The sequence below is a fragment of the Artemia sp. Qi Xiang Cuo genome, chromosome 16 (genome assembly GCF_049724085.1).
Source record: "Artemia sp. Qi Xiang Cuo chromosome 16, ASM4972408v1, whole genome shotgun sequence".
NCBI classification, from domain to species: domain Eukaryota; kingdom Metazoa; phylum Arthropoda; class Branchiopoda; order Anostraca; family Artemiidae; genus Artemia; species Artemia sp. Qi Xiang Cuo.
The window spans coordinates 21,607,978-21,621,540 of NC_142809.1; the positions used below are offsets into that span (position 1 = coordinate 21,607,978).

General features: G+C 36.6%; 1 protein-coding gene across 1 annotated transcript in view; it reads right to left on the minus strand.

The window, feature by feature from the left end:
- The window catches only part of LOC148942674 (zwei Ig domain protein zig-8-like), a 77,518-nt gene that overhangs the window by 15,094 nt on the left and 48,861 nt on the right, over positions 1-13,563 (minus strand). The gene's annotated exons all lie outside the window — the stretch shown is intronic.

The window sequence follows — 13,563 nt, forward strand, 5'->3', positions numbered from 1 at the left end:
GTGACACTAAAAGGAATAGATATTTTTAAGCGGGCTAATGCATATTTAAAGATTGGTCCCATGGTGTTACAATTTGAAACAGAATTTGAGGAGGGTCACCGTTCCGATAAGAAGGGCGTATTATTTCCAGTGAGGGCCCCTTCAATTGAATCAAGTAGAACATTGGGTGTGGTTTCTATACACGCCACCCACAGACCCCGATTTAATTGGACATTTTAATCCATTTACTGATATTAGTAGGGTTTTATGTGAGTGTAAAAAGCGGGATGGTTAGTGTTATTACTGTCCAACAAGCCTCTCAAGATTTCGCTCTGATTTAAAGTTAAAAAATCACATGAAACACTGTAAACGTCATGGATACCAGGCTGTGGACCCGGTAAGTAGAGATAGAGCGATCTTACATTTTAAAAATTTCCAAAACACGCTCCTGCGGAGCAATAAGATCGCTTTAGACTGCGAAGCGAAACTGACAGACGTATACGATTCGTCACATCCAAATCGTGTCAAAATATATAAAGCCAGAGGGGTCTCTTACGCTCAAGCGTAACGAAAGGCCCATAATGCCATGCAAGTCCTGGATGTAGTGGAGATGTTGGGCGACGGCGAAGACTTCATGCGCTCGCCATTGGTCAGTCTAATCAAAACAGCGAAAGGTGTAATTTCGCGCCTTTGTTACACAGACTATCCTATGCTCCTATCACCAGATGACAGATTGGCCATTAAAAATTGTAAAATATGTTGGGTTTGCAAGAGAGAATTTGATGATGGTGTTGAGAATGGGGGGAGGAGGAAGGTGATCGACCATGATCATTTGTGGCAGGAAATTACATCGGGGGGAGAAAATTTAGGGGGTAGCACATCAGTCGTGCGATTTAAAGGTTAGACAGCAATATTTCGTACCTGTTCTTATACACAATTCCAATTATGACTTAAAGTTTGCTCTACCGGTGTTGAAACGCATTGCCAAGGCTAGAGCTATAGATGACGCATGGATAGATGGTTATTTTTCATATAATATAGTACCCAAATCATCGGAGAAGCTAGTGCTGCTAGAATTCATGTGGAATACAGTTGACAAGGGTAACACGTGCCTGAATAAAATCTGTTTTTTAGACTCTTTCAGCTTCTTCCCCAAATCTTTAAGTCAATTGATTCAGGTACATAAAAGTGACTATTTTGATAGCTTCCCCCTCCTCAAACAGCGCTTCCCCGATGATGAAATGTATGATTTATTAACGTGTAATGGTATATATCCATATGATTATTACAACTCTGGCTCGAGGCTAGATGAGGTGTCATTACCGCCCATTGAAGCTTTTTACAATTCTCTTACTGAGATTGAGTGCACCACTAGCGACTACGAATTTGCTAAGAGGGTTTGGGCAAAGGGTGGATGTTAAAATGGGTGGGATTATTGTAAAAAATACTTGGCCAGTGAAGTACTCACTCTTCTGGACATTGTGTGCAAAAATACGGATAAAATTTATGGGGAATTTGGGTTGGATTTAGGTTATTATTATTCCACTCCTCATCTGGTGATGGACTTGATACTTAAAATCAGAAAATAATAAATTGGTCTGATCGCAGTCGTGGATGAGCATCTGTTTGTAGAGAGATCAATGAGGGGAGGGTCTGTTTTTCATGGGGACAATGTTACGAAAACTGATCCGACCGGACAGCACACCGATGAAAAATATGACGCAGTTTTTTTGGATATGAATTCTCTTTACACATCGGCAATGGCTCACTACTGTTTGCCGTGTCGCAATTATAAATGGCTTGACAATCCGTGAGCTTCGAATTTCCCCGACATTGCTAGTGTTGAGGAGAATGGTGCACAGAGGTGGTTTTTTTAAATTGACGGTGAAATACCCATGGAAATCCATGACTCGGTAAAAGACTTTGTTTTTCCGTGCATAAATAGACCGGTGGGTAGGGACTCTCTGAGCCCCTACAATGTATCTTTAGTAGAGGATGGGAGTATGCATTGGGTACCTTCAAAACAAAAACTAATTGCCGACCTCAACCCGAAACAGAATATCGTTGTTCATCACGTGCTATTGAAATGCATGGTGTCCAATGGTTTCAAAGTCACAAAGATTCATAGAGCCCTCCAATTTGATCAAAAGCCTTACATGAAAACTTTATTGACACCTTTGTCGGTAAGCGTTCACAAGCGAAAACGAAGGTTGAAAAAGACGTCTATAATCTCATTTTGTAATCAGCCTCCGGTATAATGTATGAGAGTAAACAAAATAGATGTCAATGTGACATTGTAACCAATCCCAAACATTATGCTCGAATAATTGCAGATTCAAACTTCACATTGTTCAAAATCATAGAATCTGATATGTTGCTCCTACATCGTAAAAAAAGAAGTACTGTTTTAAATAAAAATATTGCAGGCGGGAGTGCAATAACTGAAATATCTAAGAAACTCATGTTGTCATTTTATTATAATGTATGCAAGGTACAGTGGCCGATTGAGGGACAAGTTCAAGTGTATTACGGGGACACTGATTCACTCCTGTTAAAATTCAAAACTGAAAATCTATTGAATGATTTGGAAAATGGTGATTACATTAGCTCACGAATGGACTACACTAATTGGGATGAATCCCTCTACCCAGAGCTAGTGAAACGCCAGGCCCCAAATCGATTATTAATGTTAAAATCTGAAACGGGAAGCAATCTGATATCCAGTGGTGTGTTTCCTGGGCCGAAGGTATACTGTTTGGAAACGCACGACAAGGATATCAAACAAGTTTGCAAGGGGGTACCTACACACTTTGTAAAAAATAATTTCGACATCAGTGTGTATATAAACTGTGTGGAACGTAGTATAGTCCCAAGAGTGAAAGTCATGGCGATTCGCTCTTTACAATTTAAAAACTATACAGTTAAAGTTGAGAAAAAGGCCATGTCGGCCATATTGGACCAAGTCTATGTACTTGAGGTTGGTGTGAAGGCACTACCACACGGACATTATTTAATTTCAGACCGAGTTGAATGTATAGAGTACAGAAAACAACTTGGTCTAGAAAAATTAACTTAAATTCATTAAAAAAAAGTAAAAATTGGGTGGGAAGGTTTTTTGGGTAATTAGTGTTTTTAAATTCTTTTTTTTTATATCACAAACACTTATCAATGTATGTGTGTGCAAGGCCGATCAATTTCCACTATTTAATGCCCACCCCCGGCCCGCGGCGCTTCCCGGCCCACCGCAGCGGGCCCCCGCTTCCCGGTCGCCACCCCCGGGGGGGGGATCCCATACCAAATACTGTAAATAAAAAGTGAGATTATTTTAAGTGCATTATTCTAATAAATGTTGTATGTTTCTATAAATAAATAAATAAAAAAAGTGTATTTATTTAAGTATTTTTTCTAGTGCTTATGAAAATGTTGTATTTTTTATTATAAATAAATTATAAAAAAGAGTTTTTTATGATGTTAAATGTGCTTTTTTCAATGTAGTATTTTTAAAGTGTTGTTACTTTTTTATGTGTGTATAATAAAAGAAAATATAATTATTTATTCGTCTTCCTCTCATTATTACTCTTGAACGGAGTAGTAGTAGAGAAATTATTTAGTCATTAGACAGCTATAGTCTACAGTTAGTTGTCTAGGTGAACTGTTGAAGGGAACATGTATCAATTTAAAACACCATTCAGATCGTTTCTGTGTGGGCCGTCAATGCCAGGCAAAACAACACTCCTAACTAAAATAATTAAAAATTGCTATAAAATGTTTGCGGAAAGGCCGAAAAAAATCTACTATTGTTACAGTATTTGGTAGGAGTCACACGATAACATAAAAGCAATTGGCACGACGGGACTGGTGCTGATACAATTCATACAGTGACTTGATATTTTCACCATTGTTGAACTAAACTCTTGGCTGATTATTGACGATCTAGTTAAATCTATTGAGCAATGGTCCCAGGAAATGCTACAACTGTTCACTGTTCGCTCTCATCATGAACAGAATTTCTTTACACTGGTTCTACACAATCTCTTTCATCTGAGCAAATGTATGCGAACACTTGCTTTGAACTGCACCTCCTATATCATCTACAGAGTTGTTCGTGATTCTAGCTCACTAATAACTCTCAATAAACAAATATTCCCCGGCACCCCTAAATTTCTGATCTCAGCATACAATCAGGCAACTAATTAACCCTACGGTTATATCCTATTTGATCTTAATCAAAATACACCCGAGGATCTGCGTGTAGTCACAGATATTTTTGACAGTGAAATTACAGTATATCTCCCCGTGAACACTAAAACGACCTATTAGTTGCTATCATGACACTGAAGAAACTACATGAAAAACATGAAAATAGAGATTTATTTTCAGTTCTAAGCACTTCAAAACCCCTGCTTAGAAAAGCAAGAATCAAACGGGGTATTGACAATGATTTCATTAATCTAATATCAGAAATTTGTTTTAATTTAACCACGTATGTTTTACCTCTGGAAGAAGATGATGGGCGGAGAGAAAAGAAACATTATTTCATGGTACGAAAATTGACCACTTACAACAAAGGGAAGAATTTTAAAAGGAAAAGTCTTCATCAAGTATGCAGTAGCCCTTTCACATTTTTACTGCCGCAAATTGCAAAACTTGTAAACAGCGTACACCAGATGGTACAATCATACCAACTGTCCCCAATAGAACTCACTCTCTCACCCGTGGACCACATTGAGAATAATTTAAGTAAATTCATTGACAACGAGAATATTGAGGATGATAAAAAACTGCTTTTACTTCAAGATGATCTTCACCGAGAGGTTAAACATAAGCCCTATCGTGCGAAGATTACTAGTATTGATCACAAAACAGAATCAGTTTTGCCTGTTATTTCAAGCAAATTTATGGTCCTATGTCAATTTTAAATTCTTGGTCAACCTTCTTAAGACCATAGGCGGTTGTGCCTTGTTTGCCTCTTTTTTAAATTCTTGATCAGCATGCCTAAGACTCTAGGCAGGCATGCCTTTCCAACAACTAACCTGACAAGTATGTGTCCAATAAGAGAGTCATTCATACTCCTGCCATTTACCCGTGCCCCAGCCATTTAAACATTTGCCTCTCAAATTACTTGGACTATGTGTCTTGGCTTTTCTCTGTCTACAATTACCCAGCCCAGTCTTGATGCAACCTATTGCCCAAAATACTTGATAACTTCAATTCAAAAAAGAATCGTGAACAAAGTAAATGACTCCTAACTTATCTCATCTAAAGTGGTCAAGATCATATTCAAGTTGATAGCAATGGGAAAGGGGTTATAATTCAGGGCAAGAGCTATAATCTACTTGATTTAATCTATGATATTGTTACAAATCGTAAAGGACTATTATCATTTGACGCTCATCTATACAACTTTCTAAATGCATTAAACCTTCCCAAAAGTCTTATTAGCAATAGACAAATTCTAAAAAAAATAAATGAACATGCATCAACAACAAAAACAACAACACCAATAAAATATGAATAGGAAGAGGAAGAAAAAGATGAAGAAAATTTTTAATCAATCTAGGAGAATACTAACACAACTAGTGGAAACTGGACACTGGTGGCGAGTAGGAGCACGCCATTGATAGCTAGACAAAAGTGAAAACGTATCATGTCACCATCATCCCCATCACCAACCTCAACTAGTATACAAAAGGGTAGCGGACGTTACACTACGTGTTTACGTTAAAAATGGTTGAAGTTCTGAAAGGTGTTTATGAAAATATTGGTGAAGCGCGAAGTTTAAGTTCCCCAACCACACTTTCCAAAGTCACTGGTGTTCACACTAAAAGTGTACAAGACTATCTACAAAATGAATCAAGTTACACTCTGCATAGAAATCATAGACTTCGTGCTAATCATTATCGAAAAACTAAAGCGTTTTTCCCATTGCATATAATGCAAGCAGATCTCCTAACTCTAGATGAGATTCAACAACGTCACAATACACCGTACAAGTACATTCTACTTGCAATCAGAGTTTATAGTCGTTATGTATATTCAATTCTACTGGGCTCAAAAAGAGGCTTTGGAGCTGCTCGTGCCTTTGAAATTATTTTTAAAGTAGGTCCGTATACAAAAAGTCCGATGGTTTACAGCAGTGAATCCTTTCACATACCTTTCTAACCAGTATTAGTGAAATATGACACAATGTTCCACCATGGGCTCGGCTCCATATAGACTGTTTTGGGCATACGACTGATGAGAACTCTTCGAATTTTAGATTTAAGAGATTTTAAATTGAAATATACATCAGCTTTTATTCATGATTTAGATAAAATCATTTTCATCTATAATCAACGACCTCATCTATCATTGTCCAACTTAACCCCAACGGAAGTTCATCATTCTGATCATGATACAATTGACACCTTTATTAAAAAATATTCCAATGAAACGATTGTCAAGAAGAAAAATAAATTCAATGTTGGTGATACTGTTCGAATTAATAGAACAACTAATGTTTTTGAAAAAGGGAATTACTTGTGGTCCACAGAACTTTTTAAAGTGGCAAAAATCCTAGGAACTAAACCCATAACTTATCGTTTGCGCGATACCAAAGATGAAGAGATTCTCGGCGGCTTTTATGACTATGAACTACAAAAGGTTAAAAATAATAGTGAAATCTATCAAATTGAAAAGATATTAAAGACTCGTACTCGCAGGGGTAGGAAACAGTTACTTGTTCGGTGGCTAGGATACAACTCTGATTTTGATTCTTGGATCGGTGTTGAAGATATTGACAATGCCTAATGATTTCTATGTAACATTCCATAACTTATCGTTTGCGTGATACCAAAGATGAAGAGATTCTCGGCGGCTTTTATGACTATAAACTACAAAAAGTTAAAAATACTAGTGAAATCTATCAAATTGAAAAGATATTAAAGACTCGTACTCGCGGTGGTAGGAAACAGTTACTTGTTCGGTGGCTAGGATACAACTCTGATTTTGATTTTTGGATCGGTGTTGAAGATATTGACAATTCCCAATGATTTCTATGTAACATTTATGTCCAACGTTTCCGATCCTCTCTGCAACGACATGAATACGACAAGTGATTTTTGGAAGAAACTCTCCCCTGCCATCAAATTTGACGGTGTGTATGAAGTGGCTCTTGTCGACTGTATTCTCAAAAATACCTATGACATCCTGAAAGAGGATTCTGTGTATGATATAAAATATGTGCCAGCCAATTGGTCGATCTTTTTCAAGGAAGGATTGGCGGAAACACTTAAATCTAGCGAATATCCACATGTTAAATTGAAATATATTGAATACGATAATATGACCGATTTGTGTCGTACAATCAATAGAAAAATCTCATATCGTAGGAATGGTACATTCCATTTTAATTATTCAATGGAACACGATAGGATTTACATTACCTCACCTGTTGACACCGAGATAATTATTCTCAATGATAATCTGAGAGATGTTCTTGGCTTTAAACAGAATATGATCAATGGGAAAAATGCTGGCACCCTTTATGGGATTGATCAAGTTATTTTTGCTGATTATCCACCTGGTTTCGCCTCGGACTCTTGCATATTTCTCTATGCATCCTTTGTAGAAACTTCGAGAGTTGGTAATTCAAATGTCCCCCTCCTACGTGTTCTTGAATGACAAACAACTCATGAACTTCTTCAGCACTATAATATAAAGCATCTTCAGTATGTTCCTGTAAAAACTTCATATTTGGAACTCTGTCAGTTAACACTAAGAAGTGAATTGGGTGATCCTCTAGCAATAACAAAAGGCTTAGTAGTCATTACATGTCATTTTCGACCCACTGTCAGCGACACAATCACCTAAAATGAACAATAGAAGAATTTCAGTTGTCTGTCCCGATATCGATTGCTATGTTGGTGCTCTGAGTCCACGTCATTTAGGCAATGGATTGGACTACTACAAGGGAGGTACTACAATGTCTGGATTTGGTCCTAGTAGCTGGTTTGCTAGGCTATTTTGTTCTGCACCACTCCTTGCCAGACAATATCTTGTACCTGCTGCATCAAATTTTGCTGACTCAACACTACAGGATTGGGGGTCGAGCAAGAATTTCAAGGAGAGTTTTAAGGAAAATATTAGATCTTCAGCAAGAGCCGTTGGTGAGCAATTAAAATCTCGACAAAATGGGGATGGATTGAAAAGGATGCGTGCGCGTCATTCGCTCATCAATCTCCACCCAGGCGGGAAGTGAAGGACATCAACAAGGACTTTGAGGAATAAAACAAGGAAGACCAATAAGCAGAAGAAGAAAAATAAAAAGACTGTTAGATCAAAGAAGGATTTCTTTTCTTGAGATGACTTATCTTCCCCACAAGGAATCATATCCATCAATTAGTTCCTCATTGAATCTATTCAATGCTAAAAATGTTGATGTCAGTGTCAAGAATGGCTACTATGAACAATTTCACCCCCAACAACCCCTCTCGGAAAATATACACTTTCAAATATTTTCCAATGAAGACTACTTCATTTATTCGTCATCATCATTTATTTATTTAAATGTTGGTTTGAAGGGCAAGTCAGATAATGCAACGCCAAGTGTCGCCGACAATCTCTCCTTCGTATAATCCATTATACGCAATCTGTTCAAACAAATTAATGTTTTAATTAATGAAACATAGGTGAGCACTAGTAGTAACTTATTCAATTATGCAAGCTACATACAATTTATGATGATGACACCAAAGGCATACAAGGAGTTGAGAGGACAATCATTGGGCTATGAATATAGATCAGGTGTTGATACTGACGGAGAGTTTACTACTGCAGTGAGCCATAAGTATCATCTGGTTGGAAAATTAAATCATGAGATATTCAATATATCCCAATGGCTACCCCCCAATGTCAAGATTGACATAAAGTTGCAACTGGCCCCATCGAATTTCATTTTGAGAAAAATCACTTCCTGCAGCACCCGATGCAAATGTCATTATCACATCGGTAATTCTCCACGTCCGAAAACAGCAGGTTATGAGCTCTGTTGCATTGGCAGTGAAAAGGCTAAGAGCCAATGGAAACAACATTAAACTTCTTGTTCCCCATACGATCACCAATCAACGTCACGTTGCCATCGGCTCTCGTAGCTATACCAATTCATCAATTATCAATGGAGAAATAACATCAAAATTAACTTTGGCCTTTGTAAACGTTTGTAATGGCGTTGGATCCTGGACTGAATCCCCCCATGATTTTAATTTGTTTGGTCTATCTAGCCTTGTGCGCAAAGTAAATGGTATTCCTATGTACGCTCTATCATTTGACAAAAACTCCTATAGAACTCTGTACGAGTTGACTATATAATCCCTAGATCATGACTCCCAACAATTTGAAAATGGAATAACCGATTCAATGTTTTCAAAAATCATGGGGTAATTCTTTTGGACTTGTCGGGGACTCAGGATATGAGCATAGTATGAACAGAGAATGTATGTTTAGAGTGTACATTTGCCGATGCTTTGACTGAGAGTATCACACTAATATCATTGAGTCAATTTGAAACCTATTGGGAAATCACACCCGACGGCAGTGTTTTACTAGACCCAGCACCATGAGCACAAACCAAATAATCAACGTATTTAGTAGAGATCCATACATGTCCCAGTACAAGTCCTATTGCATACCTTCGGACTTCATTGAAACAATTCCAAGTGTTAACAATACCCTAATCATTGTTAATAGCAGTCCATCGACTTTGAAGACCAGCCATTGGCTATGCATCTTTCAAACAGCGAAGAATATTGATTTTTTTTATCCTCTTGACCTATCGTATAAATTCTATACTCCATACATCAGCAACTTTATTGAGAGCAGTGGGAAAACTATTATTCAAAATCAACGAAGAGTACAGGATGTAATGACTAAGACATGTGGCTTTCATGCACTACTCTTTTTCATGTTTAGATGTCATGGCTATTCCTACAATCAGTTTCTTGACATCTACGTTGAATTACCTCGATTGAACGACTTTCTAGTGGAAAATATACTTACAAGCGTATTTAATATTTATTTTAGTGCCCTACTAATAAAATTTTATAAAATTTTATGTTAAATTTTTTATTAATAAATGAAAAAATATATATACTTGATAAAAAACGACTTTTCTACTCTTTAGATTTCATCTTCTACTAGGTATAGGTATTTGTCGACAACAACTAATGCAGGTAGATTATCTGAATTCACAGTATACTGATCCTGATGTACTGCAATGTCAGGATCACATTTTCTACAGTAGAGTGTAACTTCACTCTTGTCATATCTCTTTGTATAGTCAATGATACTATTCTCATTCATTCTATAGAATTCACATGTTTCAATTTGCTTATTTGAAGCAATTTCACAAACAGTGTCCTCAAGTGTCAAGTCACACTCCGTCACAGCCAAATAAAAATCAGTGGGCTTATAATCATAACACCCATTGTCTTCACAACGATGACGTGGAGACCATATTCTTTTGTTGTTCCAACAGTTGAATCGCTGACCCGGCTCCTCCTCCCAGAACAATCTAAAACCACGACGATACCAATCTCGTAGCAATAAACTAAAATCACGCTTAGGATTCTTTCCAATCATACCGGGATATGTATTCTCCCATTTATTGCATTTATCATAGTGGCAATTGGAGCATAGGTGCTCTCTAGGATGAGAGTCACAAACCTCTTCAAGACATGAATTACAACCTTTAATTTTTACAGCATATCCTCTATGCAATTTACACGGGTTACATAATCTACACTTTTCATCATACTCATCAATCCTTGTGCAATTCTCACATGATGACCAGCTGCCCAGTGTGTACATGCATAGTGGACATGTATGGAACATTTTTTCATGTGTTGGCACTCTCACTGCCACAATGAAACTGAGCTACCAACAACAACAAATTGAGTGGGAGAGAGAGAGAGGAGAAAATCATCCTTGAGCGCCATCTTTCTTATGAAAAAAGTCCTAAATTTCTAAACTAATGTTTAAAAGCATATCCACATTATCATTTTGCCGTGTCGTGATCAATATATCAATAAATTGTGTAAATGCATTCGGACTACGACGTAGAAGCTTCACACAATAATCTAATGATCGATAATCAGTTTTCATTATATCGACAAGCATTCCCTGAGAAAATATCTTCCTTTGAATAGGCAGCTCTAGAAAATCATCATCTAGAATCAAACGTTTTCCCATAAGCACTAGATTCCCCATGATTCGCTCTTTCTCCAATCTATCCATTTTTTAGAGTCCTGACACTCTCACAACCAACTTCAGACTGACAAGAATTTTTTCTACTCTAAAAAATATATGCTAGTCTACAGTAGACAAAAAAATACCTTTGATTTAAAAAAAATTCTATTGAGCTTAGTTACAACAATAATATTCACTGGGACATTTTATTCTCTTAATTTATTTCGATACCTCATCTAAGGCTTACCAAAGCGTATTCATATGAACAATATTAAGTTTCGCAGAAAAAATTAATTGTTCCTCCATTTTAAATTTGCTTAATGATATTACGTATCTAGCATACATATCGTCCCATTCAAGGCACAGTCTACAACCTCCGGTTATTTCCACAGCCACATTTGGTACTTGTATATCGTTGCTGCTGCTGCCGGCTCCATCATCAATCTCCAATAATGTAAATGCATCACTCATTTTCTCTACTAATATCCTCTCAAATAAACTATTCTCTCTGAATTCAATTCTCTTACTAATATGAATTGCAATGAAAATCACTCCTTTTATTTGAATCCAATCACCAATCAAGTTAACGTATATAGAATAACCTCCACTGTCTCTGATTGGCTCTAAAAAAATGGGTGTTGCCTCAAAAACCAGTCTGGTTGTCTTATACAACCTTGACTATACTCTCAAAACGTGTTTGACCACTTTATAGGTTTGCCAACTTTTTTGCAATGTCCACGTGATACCACACTGTATATTCTTGTAGGCGGTTGAATGTACGGTTGATATTCCCTATATAGATACTACTGCTGAATCAAGATACAAAAAAAATCAGAACTTAAGGTGGGTCAATTATTCCTTCCCCTATCCGATAATGGACACCATGCTTGGGATACGGGTTAGAATGATAATAATAGGATTCCGATGCCAGCAAATTATTTACCAGTGCGTATTAGGGAGAACTATTTCTAAAAAGAAAATCGGTTCAAAACATCTAAAACTTGCTTTATTTTATACCAGTTCTTTTCTTTAAAAAGTATACTTTATACAAAATGAAATCTAAAAAACTATTCACTCTAACCAGAATTAATAACGTGTTGATAACACATGAATCGATAATTATGTAATTTTAGTGAAGGAATTCTTCATTACCAACATGGTTTTTTTCCGTCATTTTTCACGCAGCCATTTACAGTGTTTATTGTCATTGTCAGTGTTTATGACGAAGCTGCCTTGCAGCTTCGTCATGCAGATTTATTTAAAGCTTCAATGTTTGAAAATTCAAATTTGTTCTTACTGGCTGCGTTAAATTCTGAATGTGCAGAGAGAAACAAGTCTTCTTCAATAAATTTTCCAAGTGACTACATTCTAAACCAAGGGATATTACATTTCGGGGGACATCTGTTTTTTTTCAAATTCTACTGTAGATTCTTTATTTCTTTTCTATCTCCGATACTTTCAATGTCGAATCCTATGAGTATGCTTAGCCAAGCATAAAAGCTTCTACGAAAATGCCCAGTCTTGTTTAAGCACGTAGAATTCGATTCATTTTAAATTGCACTGTTAAACAAAGGTATAGATTTAACAATATAGAAATGAATCGAACAATGTAGAAAGTGGGTTTATTTTTCGTGGGAAGATCTTTACACAGAGGAGTGTCCCGTAAGGGGAGTGAATTTTTCATAGAGGGTGAGCCAAATTTAACGGCATTATTTGAAAAACAATCAGAAATGAAATTTTAAAAAAACTAAGTTTTCAAGTGAAAGTAAGGAGCAATATTAAAAATCAAAACGAACAGAAATTATTCCGTATATGAAAGGATAACCCCTTCTCAATACCTAGCTCTTCACGCTTGAGTTTGACTGTTTGTCCCAATTTTTTAAGAACGACTCATGAAACACAAGGGCCATTTAGCTAGAATATAAAGCTTTTTTAAAAGTGCTAAATAGTTCAGCATGAAATGGTAGGTTTTGAGGGGGGCAGCCCCTTCACACACGGAATAAATTTTGCTCGTTTTAAGTTTTAATGTTGCTCCTTACTTTCAATTGAAAAAACTTGTTTGTCTTATTTAATTTGAAAAAAAAATGAACTTCTCACTGGACCACATGGCTAGAACTTCGCTCTAAATATATTTACAGGTTATATCCGTACAAAATACGGATATATCCGTATTTTTGAAAGTTAGTTAATCTTTATTTTTGGTCAAATTGAAGCAAAACTGTTCGAGCTAAAAACACGAAATTTTATACAGAAGCTTTTGGAACAATAAGAACTAATGTGGGCTAAGAAAATCCAAAATATTCACAAACACACACACACACACACACACACCAAAAAAAAAACAGAAATGGGATATAATGT